This window comes from Sitophilus oryzae, unplaced genomic scaffold, assembly GCF_002938485.1.
Source record: "Sitophilus oryzae breed Bouriz unplaced genomic scaffold, Soryzae_2.0 scaffold_1393_pilon_pilon, whole genome shotgun sequence".
In the NCBI taxonomy this organism is placed as follows: Eukaryota; Metazoa; Arthropoda; class Insecta; order Coleoptera; family Curculionidae; genus Sitophilus; species Sitophilus oryzae.
Window position 1 is genome coordinate 1,050,093 of NW_022146052.1, and position 18,112 is coordinate 1,068,204.

The 18,112-nt window shown below is 31.4% G+C and overlaps 1 protein-coding gene across 7 annotated transcripts in view; it reads left to right on the forward strand.

Annotated features, from left to right (window-relative positions):
* LOC115875628 (collagen alpha-1(XVIII) chain-like) overlaps nt 1–18,112 on the forward strand; it is a 955,759-nt gene that overhangs the window by 248,092 nt on the left and 689,555 nt on the right. The window lies entirely within an intron of this gene.

Below are 18,112 nucleotides of genomic sequence, written 5' to 3' on the forward strand. Positions count from 1 at the left end.
TCCCCTGGAAATCCTCTCATGTGTACACCATAAATCCCCTAAGTGTTCACCCCTCGTAAAAAAATATATAATTAAAAAACCTACAACATCAAAGAAAAAATTAAAATTACAAGTACAAAAGAAAAAATCTAGAAAAAAGCTCCGATAATAAATTTTTAATTAATAACAAATAAAAAATAAGGTAGAAAAAATATATAAAAGACCTTCTCTGCAGAGTTAACAAAAGGGTTAATAAAAGAACTTAAGTACTTTTAAAGAGTCTAAGGTTATTTTTTTAGGGTTTAACCCACAGAATATTTTAAGTAACATTATAGATGCTTTTAGTTAAATAAAGCAAGATATTTTTTTTCGTTTAATTAAAATAATATTGGTATTTTGATAAACTAAAAACAACTCAATTTATAGAGTATGTGTTCACTCTCAATATATCGTAAATAAAGTGGTTTAACAATGTATTTAAACAATTGTTTTAAATATATGAAAAAAAAACGATTATATTAGACAGTTACTTTGCAAGAAAAAGAAATAAATGTTATCGCTAATTATGTATAATTTGTGGTTAGAAAATGTTGATAAATATTATTTTATGGATACTAAGGATATTAATTTTATATATTTTTATCGCATTTGGTGGTTTTCGGTATTTCCAGAAAAAGCTGAGTATGAATGAGTAAATATTTTAGATAAGATCTATTAGAAATGTATTAGGTCGGTTTGCCGCAAAAACTAATTAATTAAAAAATACCGACAAAGAAGAAAGAATTAAAAGAAATATTGTTAACTAAAAGAATTGGGAAGATACGCAACCTAATGGGCGAATTCGTAATAAGGCGAGTTTAGATTCCTCCTTACGTCTCAAGTGCTGGTACGGTGGAGCCACCAATAGTTCTGCGCACAATGCATAAAACACTTATTTTCCCTAATTCGGTCAGCGAAGGTATTTCGAAGAAGGTGTGGAATTGAAAGCGACAGTGTTGCGATATTAAAATGTGTAATATCTGTAAAGGTGCATATTCATTATCCGCACGAACGAACGAACGAACGAACGAATGTACGCTAGTGGTATGGACGGGGACCGCACGATAGGACCGCACGAGAAGACCGAAGGCATTTGTTGGCGAACGCCTTTGATGTACCGACTCGAAACGGATGGTCGAGCGAACGAACGAACGAGCGTTCGGTCCCCGTCTAAATATACCGCACTTTCATTCGTTCGTTCGTTCGTACGTTCGTTCGTTCGGATAATGAATACGCACCTTAATACGTTTGACGAAAATGTCTTTTGATGAAAAATCCGCGTTTATGTATTGAACATTTATTTGTGTTAAACATAGAATAAACAGCAAAAATAAAAATGCTTTTATATGTACTGAATATTTCGTATGATCGAAAAAAGTCGCTTAGTTGGCTTGGAAATGACGATTATTGACATTTACCATAATATTTTACATATGAAATCAAAGTAAAACACTAAATCACCACAATACACCAAAACATATTTTCTTTTTACATTCAGTGTAAAATTAAAATGTTTTGGTGTATTGTAGTGATTTAGTGTTTTATTTTGCTCTATAACACTAAAGGTTCCAACCTCCAACTATAATCTTCCATGGCTTTACGGTCAATGGAACTGAGTTTTGCCGATGATAACAGGGTTAGAGAAAGGCGCCTCCAGTGTAATAGTGTTTTCCAAACCAACCAGACGCCGTTTTTGGATCATACGGTATATATTCTTCAATAACTGGTTTACAATTGCATTGGCGAGTTACCTTGTGGTGTACTTAAAGGGCCCCTACACGCAACGATTTTATCTGCATCAGCGTCTAGCGGCGCAGAACTAAACTAAATATCGGACAGGCTGACGGTAACGCCATCAGCTATATCTCGGACATGTTTTGTGCCACGAAATTGCTCATAAGATTGTGCATCTTCTTTTTTCTCCAATCAACGGAAATATGATATTAATAAAAAATATTACATGCAGTAATTTTTTTCAATATTTTTTATTACTAATTTTTGTTTATTACATACCAACAAAAAAAATCACACAAAATAAAAAACAGTTAGTTACTATAGAACAGAAAACCCACCTTCCATCAATATAGTTCATTATTAATAAATAAAATATATATCCAATATACAGGGTGACCCATCTAAAAACAGTAAGAAAAGAAAAGTTTGGGTCATATTTCAAAAATAATAGCTCACAGCAAAAATTTAGGCCTAGTTACACTACTAAATTCTACGTGGGAATCACTATGGAACTCAGTTTTTACCTTTTCGATAAGTTATACCGAGATACGAAGGGGGTCAAAAAATGGCACATTATCAAATTCGCCCTGTATTTCAAGCTAGGAAAAATCTATGTGCAGCATCTTTAGTTTTATAAAGGACTAGCACATTGACGTGGAAACCGCATCTTTGTAAACTACTCATAAACGAGAAACTCCATAAACACACGAAAATGGGACACCCTGTACAACGGCAATCTGGATGAAAATATGTAAACAAGGCGGATCACACTAGTTGATCTCTCTCTGAGAGATCAACTAGGCTTAGCCTGATCCTGTCGTGTTAAGCCACACCCAAAATTCCAAACATATACGTGCTTTGATTAAAGCTTGATTAAGGTTTGCAGAGCTTTTTTTGCCATAAAATAGCGAGCAATTTGTTACAAAACCATATAAATTATATATCACTGTAATCACAAAACTCTCATCTATTTCCGTATTGTAACGGAATTTTAAATTATATCTTTATTTTCGAGAAAATCTAGTCCAAACATAAGAAATATGTTGTTGATGTTTGACCATCACAATCTTAAAAATAAAGAAGCTGTTTAAAAATGTGCTATAATACGGATATAGTATAATCCTTTCTCTTTAGTTTCCTTCTTCATTTGTGTAAAAATACCTAGCCAGTTTTACATAAAACGTTAAATGCCGAACGTTTATTTTGCTACTTTTTTGGACTATTGAAATGGACTCTTAAGCCATCTCATTTTCTATTAATATTTGTGCAGATCTCACAACGATTAAACAAAGTACCAATCGGTTGTAACTCAACAAGAACAATTTAATTTGCATTCAATGACTTATGCCGATGAATATTTTATTACTTATAATCGAAATGGATAGTAAAGAGCAAAGCAGACGTATGACAAATGAATAGTACTAGCGTAGTCGTAGAAAAGATATTTATGGCTGATTTGATTTTAAAAACTTCAATAATATCATCTTTAATTTCCTTACACATGCCTCTTGACAAGTGTTATTTATATAGCTGTAAATATTCATCACTGTATTTGTGTGGTCTAAGAATATAATTTTGTGATAATTTTCTATCGGAAATGTATTTTGAAACAGCAATATAAATTGTACATATGTAAATTAATTTGATAATAATATCGAATGTTTGTGCATTTATTTGTATCTTCTTTATTATTGTTACATGGTAATGCATTTTGATTTGTGTTATTACGTGTGTTTTGTGTCTTTGGAGTAAAAATCGAGGGAAAATTAACTGTAGACCCAGAGCACAGTTTATAGTTAATACTCGCTGCCCAGGCAGAAAGTCTTATACACCAATAAAGTTACCATCAATAAAGTTTGTATATCATCTCGTCGTAGATAAGTGCATCTCGTATATTGCTACAACGATTGTACTAAACATATACTACTGGAGTAGCTGTAAAATATCGACATGATAGGTAAATAATGGATTATAGTACTGCAAAAAAATAATGTCAAAAGGTAATGGTTAAAAAAAACTAAGATTAAAGTTAATTAATCAAACTTTAAGCTATAAAATTTGGTAAGTGTTATTATTAATAAAAAAATTTTGTTTTCTTTATGTTGTTTTATTTATTCCTGTGGAATATTACAAAATTTGTATTTGTACATAAGTTATATTGATAAATATAATAATGAACGCGGAAAGTTTCTTGAAGCTTGAAAGTAAGAAATAGTTATTTTTTATATTTTTTTGATATGTGGTGTTTTGTTCTTGTTTGTTTTAATGAAATAACTCGATTAGGTACATTTTTTCAGTTTTATACAGTTTTTTTTTCACAATATTTTAAAGTAATCAAATATCAGTCAAATTTTAAATATGTTAATTTCCTGCTATGCTTTCCAGTTGTACCAACTTATTTCTTTGTAAAATAAAATAAAGTATTTTGAAATTAAAATGACCGACACATCTGTCACATGTCTGTCACTGTCAAGGATCTTGTCGTTGGACAGACTATATATTATTAGGTCGTACACTGAGATTTCAAATTCACAATAAAAAAAGTTAAAAATAATATCTTGTGGCGTTTTTTAAACCACTACCACTGCGAACGGCAGCTTTTCATCGGTAGGGCAGTTATTATGATAAATGTAATAATAAATGCAGGAAGTTTCTTGAAATTGAAAGTAAGAAATATTTTTTATATTTTTTTGGTATGTGATGTTTTGTTAAAATACACCCTTGCTTACTTTGTATTAACACATACCGTATTTTTTTAATAAAATAACTCGATTAGATTTTTTCAGTTTAATACAGTTTTTCTCACAATATTTTGAAGTAATCACTTGTCACTCAAAATTTGAATATATATTTTTTTATTCTTTTCTTTCACCTCTCAATATATATTTTTTATCTAATTTTTTCTTGCCTTTAGGTCAGGTAAACAAAGAGAAAAACGTTTTTTTTATAAAATACATTGACGTTTCGACCTGGTAGGGTCTTTATCAAAATTTATTACTTGAAAGTAGATTTCGGCTCATTGTTTCAGTTTTCAGCTTAATTTTTATCGTTTTCTTTTTATAATTTTATCATTTTCAGTCTTAGTGAAGAAAATAATCCAATATTGATATCAACACACATAACATAAAACATCTCGATATAGTCGTCACAATTTTTGTAAAGAGACGTAGATACACACATTGAAATGGATTATACAACACTGTAGTAACGATAAAATTATAAAAAGAAAACAATAAAAATTAAGGTGAAAACTGAAACAATGCGCCGAAATCTACTTTCAAGTAATAAATTTTGATAAAGACACTAGCAGGTCGAAACGTCAATGTAATTTATAAAAAAAACGCTTTTCTCTTTGTTTACCTGGCCTAAAGCCAAGAAAAAATTAGATAAAAAATTTAAATATATTGATTATGCGTTCCAATTGTACCAACTTATTTCTTTGTAAAATAAAATAAACTACTTTGAAATTAAAATCACATCTGAGACATCTATCGCTGTCAAGGATTTTGTCGTTGGACAGACTATACTACCTGAATCTCGAGTGCGAAATTTAAATTCCAGTTAGTCCGGCACTGAATATGTCCATGGTTGGTAACAATGAATTTAAAAATCGCGCCCTCAATTACGTAACTAAAAGTTTAATTGATATCAAATATAGATAATAGACATACGACTTTTTAATAATTTATAGAGCTTTGTACGATATATGTATAATATAGTATTTCAACATTTGTTTTGTACGTTTCAATTAATAATTGCATTGTCACACAGCAGCGACTACGGTGAATCATGCTAATTTGTTATAAATCCAACTGATTTAAACATTGATTTAATTGAGTCTAATTAATCATTTGTGCATTAAACTAGAGCAATATTTTCTCAATGAGCTTAATTACGCTGATTTGATTAATAGGAAAAATAATTACTAAAATACATCGTGCTTTGCTAATGATTTATTATGCGAACAATGGCGAGTTTTTTTATCAGCTGATAATACGTGTAATTAAAATATTAACAATGTTAGTGAAATTATCTGGAATAATTAAATTTAAACCTAATAATCTATTAACACAAAATAATAATAGTGTCATATTTCCGTTCAATTAAAATATCTTATATTTAGGATCGATAATTTAAAATAATTACGGAAACTATTGTTTTTGCATAATTGACATAAGGGTAAATAATTCTTGTAGAAAATTCGTGAAAGAAGAAAACATTCGACCAATGTGTATTACCAGTCATGACCTATGCATGCGAAACCTGGACACTTAAAACGGATGTTATAAGGAAACTGCAGGTCGCACAATGCTCAATGGAAGGAAATATGATGGGAATAATCAAAAAAAGACAGTAAATCAATAGACTGAATACCACAAAAGACCCAGGTAATAGATGTCATCTACAGAACCAAATCCCTCAAATGGCACCTGGTAAGAAGGACGGACAACAGATGGACAACAAAAATTACAGCATGGTACCCACAGAAATTAAGAGATCTAGAAGGAGACCAACTCTGAGATGGACCATAATATTAGGAAATTAGCAGGGGTAAATTGGACCTGTATAGTCAACAATAGACAACAATGCACCGAACTATAAAGAGAGTATCAAAATATGATAATGGAAATGGAAATAAATGATGATAATGATGAATTCTTGAAAAAAGTTTGGATATTTTGTCACTGAAATTAGAGAAATCTAAAAAATAAAAAAAGGTATTTTTTTGTAAAATGCCACTGCGTTAAGCTCCGTCTACACATAACGTTTTACTTGTCAGTTTTGCACGTAAAACGGAAGACCGTTTAGAAAGCTGATGACAGTTCTCAAGACGGTTGTCTCTCTTAGCCCCGTCTAGACATAACTTTTTACATGTCAGACAAAAATGCGTAAAAACTGGTGTATACCGGGTGTTTCTAAGTGGCTCACACCTATAACATTTTTTTTTCGATAAAAACGAGATTTGGTACGTTAATATATAACAAAAGTCAGCATTGATTTGCGTATTCAATTTTTTCCATCACTTCCTGTTTCACCGGAAATTACTACAACTTTTGATTTTTCAATGATACCTTCTAAAATACCAATGGTATTTTTTACTTTATTCGATAGAAAATTACACTCTGGAATAGAATAACTTATCATATATTTTGACAATTTGACTTGAAATACAAAGTGTGTCGTAACAAACTATTCGTAAAAAAAATATTTTTGCCGAATATGCGTAATGATCCACCTTTGTTCCATTTGAAAAAAAAAGATATTATTAAAAATACGATTTGCGCATCTTTTAACCGGTCAGAACCGAGGCCAGAACAAGACACAAAAAACATTGACGATGAAACCTATTTTTCCAAAGCTCCTTGATCAAAAATGATTGTTTTTATCATAGCAATGGCACTCTAGATTGAAATATGTTTTTTAAGCGAAAATGTCAAATTAATGTTGACATGTGATATGTTATTCTATTCAGTGTCATTTTCTATTAAATAAAGTAGTAACTACTACTACTAGAGTGCTATTTGAAAATCAAAAGTTGTAGTAATTTCCGGTGAAACAGGAAGCGACCGAAAACGGTTGAATACGTCAATCAATCCTAATTTATGTTCTATATTAACATACCAATGCTCGTTTCTTTAACTGAAAAAAAAAAATAAAAGGCTTAAAGGGGCGAGCCAAACTTGCAAAGCTTATTGTGAAACTTGTATTGTTTAGCAATAATCATTAAATATCTAGACAATATTTGTGAAAATTACAATATATTTTGTAAAATTAGGCAAAAATATTTTTTTATGTCTCTTATTATAGATACTTTAACGTATCCATCTCAATATCCATTTTTTGTAAATTTATTTTTTTTTGATATTTTTTTAAATATTTTTTTTGTAAATATTATTTTCATTGTAAGCAAACAAAAATTTCATAACAGAAATCAAATATCTTTCAAAACGTCATAGGACTATCCAAATTATTATTTTAAATGTCAAAATTAGAGAAAAAACTTTTTTCTAAATCTTATTTTTGATAATGTGATTCTTGTTTGAATATTTTGTTTCGATATTTAATGGATTCTCAAGCAGTTTTTTTAATATAATATTCTGTTACTGTAACTTTCATTCAGTTAAACAGGTCACTGATATGATTGCTGAAATTATCGAAAATGTAAGGCAGATTTTTTTATGAACAAAACAAAGAATAAATCCATTGAATTACCTTAAGTACACTCTGTATAATAAAGCAACATATTAGTTTGACAGGACATACAATTATAAATAAGTAATGACGAAATGACTGCAATTTCTACTACAATTTTCGACGATTATATTAGTTAAGTCAACATTTGCATATTACTCCAGGGCTCAGTATCAAAGGGTTTCTTACTAAGATAAGCCGTTTAAATTTTAATAATTTAGAAATTAATTTAAAAATTTCCTTTCGGTTCGACGCATATTTTAAATGGACCTGTTTCTCAGCGTAAAACTGGGACGAATTATTATTAATTTAATGGCACTCTCTTAGAATGAAGGTCAAGACGTAGATTCTGTTTATTCAGAAGCAAAGAAATAATAAAGCTAGAGCAGATTTAAACATGACATAGTTCGTCCTAATTGCAGCTTCTACTTTAAATAATATACTGGGTGTGTAGCGCCAGCCATAAAACTTAAATAAATGCATTATACAAGTTGCACTTACAAATTAATATTATCTTTCCAAAGTCAAACGATTACTGAAATAAAGCTCAGGGACGATTATTTTTCAAAGCTAATTCATTGAAATTCTTTAGTATTTATCTTAGAATTTTTTGCAATAATCCTGTATGTTCCTCCATCATCATCATCATAATTTTGCTTATCCCGTTTACTGCTGAAATAAGGGAGGCTTTGATTCCAAAATCAGTCACTCTTTTTATATCGTCTGTCATTCGGCCTCGTGTCTTGGTATCTATTCCACAAGTCTCTGTGTCTATCGTCAATCTGTCATCTTCTGTCCATCTCTATCAACCTGCCCAGTCCCATCTAAGATGTATAATTTAGATCAGATTCCTAGAGGTGGCTATCGGCCTGATCCACTGCGCCCTTCTCAGATCTATTGTGGTCCTCTTCTGATCCTTAGGTTACATGCTCCAGTTCTATCATTTTCAGAAAGTCTAGCAACTTGGAGACTGAACCTTCCATGTCAATGCTCCCTGACAGCCTATCATTGCCTATTAGCTGTTGCCTATTAGGCTGTCGCACTGTCATAGAATGTGTTCTGTCGTTTTCTCTTCAGAGTGACAGAACCTGCACATGGCTTCGTCCGTCAACACCACTAGCTTTAGATGCCCATTCAGCTTTTAATGCCCTGTTAGTAGACCTACTACTGCTCTGACTGTCTTTCTGTTTTTTGGCTGTGGCCATTCCCGTGACTGCTTTTGCAACGCCGCGGAAGGGTTCTGGGCCTATGAATGGCATTACTCAGGTTTGCTTGGCCCTTTCATTTGCCTTTTCGCTACCCTTGTGACCCTCGTGCCCTGGTACCCAGGCCAACGTAACAATGCTACGTTCACCTAAAGTATTTAGAGCACGCACATAGTTCCTCAGTAAGATGTATAATAGATATCACCGCATCCCTTACTTCTGTTTGATTTCTTACGGTGTGATTGGGTATTTTACCCCTGACAGTAACAAACCAAACATGAACCGTATTATTTTCGGTTGCATGACGTTGAGGATTCGCTGAAACAAAAATCTAAAATTAAAAAAGTAATTTTTTGTAAAATGCCATTAAATTAGAATACAAAAAAATAAAAAAACGTTGGAATTACCCAGAGATGCACCAGCCACAAAGTATAGCTTTAACAACAAACATAAGATTGTTATATGGGATAGTAAATATTAGAAAAACGGTATAACAATCCAAGCTGAGAAAAAATGGGTATACACATGGCTCTTTATTTATATAAAATAAAAAAAATTATCTACATAGTGCGACCAGCGAGCCGCCACCTCAAGAAAAGCCATGGCAATCATCTTGAGTATATGTGTCATGTACAGCCTCTCAAATAGTGCCGTTCGGATTCGGCGATAAGGGTTCGGCGATAAACTGTTGGTCCCGTGTACTTGTGTAACACTGATGATACACGTCTCAAGTACATGTGAAAGGCAGCCGACGCTATGTATAGAGTATGTCACTCTAAAAAGAAGAAGCCTGGGTACCAGGGCGCGTGTGTTACAAGGGAAAGAAAAATACAGAGGAAATAATCAAAGTCCAGCTGGTGGCCAAAACAGATCTCTAGAATGGGGGAAAATTCATTAGGGCAAAGACAGGCAAAACTCTTTATAGTAAAATATTTACGACTAGGGTTCCCAACTTGAGCATCGGCAATTCCGGGACAATTATTTTTAAGCTTTTAAATAATTGAAACAAAACATTAAATATCAGAAATTAAAATATATTATGTGTGTAGTACACACTTTTTTAATTTTTAAACATAAAACATGACATAGATAAGTAGGAAAAAAACATAACATGAATTATAAACATAAATCATAACATAGATAACTTCGGTAACTAGGAAGTATGTATGTAAATGATAAGTAAGTAGCTATTTAAAAAAACTAATAAATATTATTGGCAAAAACAATTATTAAAATGAACTACAAAACAAACCCCTTTTCATTGCTACTTAAATCTATATTTTTGTTGAGATCGTGCAGCCTGAAGCAGTTTTTGATCTGATTTAACTATAGAGCCAAAAAGTCCTCACATTTTAATTTAAAATTTAGTCTTACTTGTATTTCTGATTTTACTTGAGATATACTCAATCGATTTCTTTCCTTGGTCCACAATGCTTCCATAATGCTGAAAACACGTTCGCAAAAAGCATTGCCGACAGGAATCGACATTATGTAGGAAACCAATTTAAGTTATCACTGACAACATCAGCACTAAAAATCTGAACCCACTTTTCTATTACATTTTTTTCAGAAAAAGATTCGAGATTTTCAATAATACTGAATATTGCGGTTGCCCTATTCACGAAAATTTCTGAATATCGTAAAACTACTGTTAAGTTAAAGATTTTAGGGATTTTTTAGGTCCCGGCTAAGGCAAAACTTTCGCCGGGACAAACTTTCTGATTCCTGGTTAATCCCGGCTAAACCGGGACGGTTGGGAACCTTATTTATGACAGACCTAATAAGCAAAAACAGGAAGACTGTCAAAAATGTAGTGTGTCTACTAACAGAACATTGCACGCTCAGTAAGCATTTAAAGTTGCTGGGATTGTCGGATGAAGCCATATGCAGATTTTGCCAATCAGAAGAACGAACGGTAGAACACAAGTTATATCCGTGCGATAGCCTGGCGGATGTGCATTTTTTGTATTAAGCAATGATCAAACCATTGACAAAGAGCTATTTGGAGAGTCAGTCTCAGTTTCAATTGCATGTAACCTAGAAATCAGAAGACGACCGTAATCTAATAAATCTAGTCTGAAAAATCTAGAGTCTAATGAAGGGAAGAACCTCTTAGAAATATTTTGGAGAGGTATTATTATTACTTAAATGTTCTTTAAGAAATATATATATTGAAATGTGGAGACAATTTTATGTTGAATTACTACATCTTGTATAATGATGTATGTGATTTATATTTAGATGTTAATAAATGTAAATTCTCGGTAAACCAGTTTAAAAGATATAATAATAATTGTTAAACGAATTCTCATTAAATGTATGAATAAAAATCTAGGAAAAAATATTGTCATTACTTATTATTTATTTTATACTATATGTTGTCATAACAAATAGAAAATATGGTAATCTATAAATAAAAATTACTCTCTATATCATCTTATATTTTAAAAACATTATCTCAGTTACTTTGATTTATATAGGGTGGTCAAATTTTAACGCAACAAAGTAAGTAAGTAAAAATGAAAATTTTTTTAAGAAAAAATATCAAATATATATCCTAAACTGTATAATTTTCAAAAGTATATTATTCGACGTACATCATTTTGTTATAATTTTATAGATAATATTATTTATAAATAATATCTATATATATCTTTTAGAAACGTTTTTTAAAACTAAATGAAGATAATGAAAAACCAAATGAAAACTTAATCAGCGTTTTTCCCACACCTAAATCATAAGAAAATCACAAATTTTAGAATATTTAGATATTTAGAAACATGGTTCAAGAATATCAAATTTTCCTAGTATATATCTTTGTATAGTGGGTTTATTTTTAGAAACAAGTCTAGGTTTTTTCGCCAGGGGATGAGAAATCTACAAAATAAAAAAACTACAGAAAGTTTTAAGCTTTTTAGCTTAACCTCATTAAGTCATTATTGTAATTATGTCTATACTAATAATTTGAAGTTTAACTTAACGTAATGTCATTTTAACAGAACCTCAACGGTTTATAATACATAGACGTATCTGCCAGAGACTAGTTTTTTTGAATATTTGTATTTAGACGTTTTAAATAATTTTTTCTTTTGTTTATATTTGGTTCTGACGATGGGACGAGGTGTATCTACTAAAACGTTAAGCCTTTTTTGTCGGTTAGGCAAATTTGTTTTACTCCTGGTTTTACTAGTCAAAATCTATTGACAAGCTGGTTTCTGTCTAGATTCAACGCAGTGGTTTTTACAAAAAAAAATATATTTTTTTTAATTGTGTAGATCCTCTTCCAGTGGTCAAAAGTGCCGACCTTTAAAGAGAGATATATTACTTATAGTACCTAATAATACTCCCTTTTATTGTTTGATTATTTTATGTATTATATAAATATATTCTTTATCATTAAGCGGGGAAAACGTAATAACTAATGATTGTGTTGTACAGGGTGGTCCAAATTAGAGGCTTTTAAAGGGAAACATCCTTTTCTATAGGAGATAGACGAAAACTAATATTGGTGTCTGGAGCTCAATTTTTATAAAAAAAAAACATAATGGCAAAGCATCCATAACTGTTAGGGGGTATCCATAAAGTTAGGGGGTATTTGTTAAAAATGTGCATTTTTAACATATATCTGTACTTTTTTGCTATAGAAAGTTTTGTATTTTTATGAAAACATTTCTAAAGTACCTTTTTATGTAGAATTTAATGGTTTAAATATATTTTTTTTGAATTAATAATTTAAGAATTATTAACAGAAAATTTTATTTTTATATGGGACACCCTGTATATTTTTAATTCATGATAAGAATTTAAAATTACTTTTCTAAGAATATAGCATACTTGTAAATATTTTGCTCGATTCCTCTTCTAGATAGAGTTTTTAAAAATTCGCCCACTTTGAATAAGTAGGCTTTGAACGGCGCCGGTTGTAATGCAAAAAATGCCCTTTTAATTCTAGATGTGAGCAGCAATTAAAACGAAAATAATATTTCCAATGAGAGATGCAGAATTTTATAACAATTTAAACTATATATAGCAACATCAATACATTTAAACTATATCTAATAGCAATAGAAATTAATAACAAACCAAAACATGAGATTTTGCTACAGGTGTTTGCTACGGGACCGTTTTTGAACATTTCTCGCGATACCCTCGCATAACCGCTAAGTACTTATAATTATTGTCCAGATTATATGGGCAAATTAAAAGTAATAAATTAATTCTTCCGCAAAAGTAAAAATCCATAGGCACTAAGTCCGGCGGTTTCGGCGGCCAACGGCTAGGATCTCGGTTAGCTATTCAATTATTCTCGAAATTGGCTGAAAAAAAATTCTGATAACTTCACTGTTCTGAGACGGTGCCTCGTTTTGCTGACAAAACATCTTTTTGAGTTCCAGTATGGTGGGGGGCAGATCATCAATAAGGGGTCCAGAGCCTACTAGTTAAAAGTGGCGAACTTTTAAAAATTCTCTATTTCGAAGGGGAACTTAAATTCACTATAACAAAATATCAAGTGTGTTATATTTTTGGAAAGGTAAGTTTTTTCTAAGTTCTTTTTATTTCATTAAAATTATACAGGGTGTCCCAAATAAAAAATCAATTATTTTGTTGATAACTCGTAAATTATTATTTTAAAAAAAATACACTTAAACCATTAAATTCTATGTAAAAAGGTGCTTGAAAGGTTTCTATAAAAATAAAAAAAATTCCATAACAAGAAACTTACAGCGATTTGTTGGAATGCACATTTTTGAATAACACCCCGTAACTCCGAAACCGTAACAGATATCGATGTGTGGTTTTCATCATCATGTTTTTGATAAAAATTGAACTCCAGACACAGATATTACTTTTCGTCGATCTCCTATAGAAAAGGGTGTTTCCTTTTATAAGCGTCCAATTTGACCCACCCTGTACAATTGAAACTGACTGTAACTTAAATGGGACTATAAAAATGTCTCTTTATCGTATTTATATTAACCTAAAATCTGCATAGAATACCAAGAAACTATTAACTTCACGCTAAGATCAACAAATATAAATTATTGTGGCTAGTAAACTTTTATTCGTTGGATGGTACTTAATGGTAATGTTAACTGCCGCTAAACCCCCTTTGTGTTAGAGATTCTCTATTATTTTTTAATGAGATTTTCTCTGTTTAGAACGACATTTAATATAACCGTTGACACGAACGAATACCAAGTCGAGTTAGTAATTTAGCGGATAATGCTATCCGAAATGTACTAAAATGACCATTACGGTGTCTATTTGTATTAAGATTCGAGCTCTAAATTTGACATTACGATATTCCCAGAGGAAATCGTGATAATTAGACTAAATGCGGTCCATTTTAACCTAAATTAAAATTGGAACTTTATATCTGAATGTATTATCATTTAAATGATACTAATTTGAACTGTGAATTTGAAAATTCGGGGATTTTAAAATAGTCATAATTGCAAAAACCAGGGCCATTACCGGAAATATTCATTGCATGATTGGAAAGGGCACGAGAGATTGTTAAAGCTAAATTCCGGGAGGCACAAAAAAACAAGGTCTTTCTAAAAAACTACACACCATTTCCCTTCCTATTTTACATTTGCGGGAATAGAAGGAGTCAAAACATGCTACATTAACAGCACAAACAACATAAACGAAGGTAATTATATATGGCTACCGAAATAACATAAACGAAGGTATTTCTTATCGAGGTGAAAGAATATTTTATAGATGAAGTGTGGGACTCTCTCCATTGGACATACCCACTAGAAAACCACACCGTGTCTAACACTACTCATGCTGGAAAAAGCTTTTGCATTACTTCAGCATGAAGGCTGTACACGTAACATTTGCAGTGACGGCTTAACCATGTGGTCAAATGGTCAATGCCCCCCCACCCCCAAAAAAAAATCAGAAGAAAATTAGAAAAACTTATTTAAATTATACTTTTTGTAAATTACTTTTTTCATCCTAAAATATTCAAAACTATTCCCAATTTGTCCAATTTTTGCTTGAAAATATTTTATTTTACCCATTTTCTCTACTGCCGGTCAAAATTTCATTTTGTCCTTCGTTCCCGCTATGTTTCCGCTATGTTGTCACACTCGGTTTTACACGTGTCCAAGAGCCGCGGCTCGTGACGCCAACAAGGTAAGGTATACTAGGTATAGAAAATACGATGGGTTAAGGTGCCATAGATACAGAATATATTGGGCATTGGCCGTGTCATTCATCAAGGACTCGTAAGGTAGGCAACTTTATATACACTTGTATTTGGTAGTTTACTGACAGACGATATAAAAAGTGGCAAAAGTTTTTGTCTTTGTCTAGAAAAACCAGCGTATTATTGTAATTTGTAATATTGTTTATGAGTTGTAAATCAATATAGTTATTTAAGAAATATCCAGTGCATTATTTCTATATAAATATACCTATTACAGGATTTCAGTCATATCGCTGGAAAAATTTCGCCGTTTGGGCAGTTTGGGTGTTTGTAAAAACTCAAATTATAAAACTAAAAAATTATTAAATATAATGAAAAAAAAATAGTTTTAGTTGCCGTAGCTTTGTCGTAGCCGAGGGTCTGAGATGCAGCGCGAGATTCGTGTAGGTAATTATTCATAATTTTCTGGTTCTGGATAAATGATGAACTCTTGTTGACTGATTCTGGAATAGATATTTTCTGTGTATATTTCTACATATGGTGTTTAGTTTGTAAAATCGTGCGGTTAAAAGAAAACAATTGCTTAAATTTGGAAAAACGTTTAGAGAAAGAATTGACTTAAAATATAAAAAATATGAAATCAAACTTTTAGAAATGTGTATATGTATATATGTATTTATATTTTTGTGACATTATTATTTAAGTGTCTTTTAAATCCTACCGTGGAAAATTTGTGTAAAGAACATTGACTGGATTTTTAGTGAATTGACACTAGACCACTTGTTTAAACATGTAAGGGTAGGTTTCATTTTAACATATTTGTATTTATTTTTAGATTTATGTTCCTTCAAGTACCTTAGATTTATTTTCATACAATTACCTGTAAAAAACCAATTAAATTTGGTCGCCTCTTAAAAAAATCGAAGCAATATTTTTAGATATTGACCTCCCTACAATAATAACAATGAGCCGCCACTGAACATGTGTTATTATCCATACTTTTTCACCGCCAACTAGTACAGCACACGTGCTTTCCACTGCGAATATTTATCCCAGTTTGCACCTCAAGATATTTCCTCTCATTGGCCGAATGTGGGCAGTTTAACAGAGTATGCTAAAAAATCTCGCGTCTAAAAAATCGCGTCTTAGTTGTACAATATGAGCATCTGTCGGTTTGTGATATAGTATCGGAGTTCTCCCATTTCAGCTGCCATGCATTTAGTAAGTTTTCCCATGCCTCTTGTTTATTTACACCCATAATATGTTTCCTGTTTTTGATGTGTGAGATAGTCCTATATGCGCGACATACCCTGAAGCTATAACCTGTTGCAATCGGTCAGGCTTTATTTTGTTTTCGGCTTCAGATAATGCTTGTATCCAAACTACGCTTGTTTTTTGCGTTTTTTATTTTAAACATTGTATTAATTACTCTTTTATCGACCGCTTTTATATAGCCAAGGATGCAAGTGTGTTCAGTGAGAAGTTAATTTTAAGTTTGTGCAATTATATTTCTATTTTTTACTCGTTGGGTTTTAATTTTTGGGTAAATACTCGTAAAAATGACAAGAAAGTGTTTGGTGTGTTGAAATTATAATATAAATGTCTCCGAATTATCTTTTCACAGGCAAGTAAAGAATTCAGTTGTTCTTTTATGTATATTAAACCACATGCATGCTTTCTGGTTAGATTTCCTAAGAATATTGATATTCGTACGGAGTGGCTAATTTATTTTTTATTTAATTTAATTTTTGTGACAGTAACATTCAATTATTGTTCAAATATATGCATTTTACAAATTAAATTTTTAAAATCAATGTTCAAATTTGACGCGTGGACGATAGGTCCTCGACAAGGATAGATAGAATAGAAGCACCGCGTGTGCAACAAAAAAAGAAGATAAATGGAAGTCATTGATATGTTTGGGACAGTTTCCATAGTGATTTACTTATCCACGTAAGTATATATGATCTAGGGGCGTGTGAGTTCGAGAGCTGTCAAAGTTGACAGCTGTTACTGTTAAAATTTTGGTATTCCGGGGTTTTTGTAGTCCTCGATATAATATATTAAGGTCATAACTTTGACTTAATATTGACATAATATGTTTCGTGTTTTTAATATGTGAGATAATCCTATATATACAACATACTCTGAAGCTACAACAAGTTGCAAACGGACAAGCTTTGTTTTATTAACTTGTTGCTTTGTTGCTTTGTTTAATTTGGCGAGATAAGCGTCAATAGCATTGGTTTGCAACCTTTCTAGGAGAAGGATAACTCCAAAATCAAACCTGGAACGGTGTTTCGTAAGGCACAAGTAAGCTTCAAGCTGGAATATGCGGCGCATTCCCCAAACACCCAAGTCAAGGTGAGGCCGTGCCGAGGACTGAGTGGCATCAGGGTGTAATAACTAATAACTAAAAAGTAAAAAATAAATTTTAAGAAAAAAACTTTTTTAGAAACACGCTTTCATTTAAATACACTAAAAAGAAAAAAATAAACTTTTTCTTTAAAACTTTTATTATAAATTTATAACGTCATAATTCCAATAGTTGATCTCTACCATGATCAATTAAAGAAACAATAATCGATACTACAGCAAAGTAAACGGGATATTCTTTCTTTCTTCCTGATTCACAAATGTACGATACCAAAAAAATTGGGGTTAAAAACAGCATAAAATATTATGCAGGACCCATGTTAATAACTTATTTTTTATTATAGAAGCCATTTAGACTATTAATTTTGATAGCAAAATCGAAATCACCGACTTGGAAAACCTCGATATAGTTTTATTAGAAGTTAAT